Here is a 986-nt window from a genome sequence, read left to right on the forward strand (position 1 = left end):
CCCATTAAACAAACCAAAGGGAAACAAACAAACAAGCAAATTAAATAATAATAATAATAATAATAATTCATGTTAAACCAAGGAGCACTAAAGCACTGTAATGACTACTATTGTCCATTTGGTTCTTTTCTTTCCATCTGTAGGGAATTTATTTCAAATGAGAAGTTGTGAGGCTCCCTTCCCCCATGAGGAAGGGGATAGGTGATATTGCTTTAAATATCAGACTTCTACTTTCCAGGAAGATGAAAAAGAAAATTGCATCAAGTCTTTACCTTAGTCTCTTGCCTCAGGAGAAGAACAACATCATTATTTCACTTCCCAACACTTGTTCTATCACCTGAACTGCCTAAACCCTGAGATGACTCCACCTTAAGGTGGATGAAAGCCTGTCCAAATTCATTCCTCAATGATTAACATGCTCCTTTCCCAATCTGATCATACCCTCCCCAGTTTTCTAGGTATCATCATTCAAACCTCCTGCTCCCTGATACCTTATTTCCATTCCCCTCAACCCAGCCTTTCCCTGCCAAATGCCCATCTCCAAAGCTGCCCAAGCCTTTCCATTGTGCTGTCTCTTTTATTGTCTTCTTCATAATTGAAGGACTTGTTCTCCTCTTAAACCTTTTCCAGATGCATTCCTTACATCTTCTGATTCTCCCTTCCGCCTCGTTTCTCCCTGATGGCACAGACTCCCTATCCTCCCATTCCAGCACTGGCTATATTTTCACTCATTCCCTCTGATTCACTGATTGAGGTGGGGGAGTTGGAAAACTACTTGTGCACATTGCCAATTGTAAGTTTTCCCTCTATGATCCTCACTCAATGACCTCTCCTCCTTTGAGGTTTACTCATTCCATACTAACTCTTCTGCCCAAATTCTGATAGCTGTTGGAGAACAACCTCCAGAACATTGCCCTTAATTACTCACTAAGTTTGGGCCTGGCGAATGACTTATTTCTTCTCTTCAATTCCTGCTGTCATACTAG

This window comes from Petaurus breviceps, unplaced genomic scaffold (assembly GCF_028583685.1).
Source record: "Petaurus breviceps papuanus isolate PSGF00001 unplaced genomic scaffold, PetGlider_PUasm1.0 76, whole genome shotgun sequence".
In the NCBI taxonomy this organism is placed as follows: domain Eukaryota; kingdom Metazoa; phylum Chordata; class Mammalia; order Diprotodontia; family Petauridae; genus Petaurus; species Petaurus breviceps.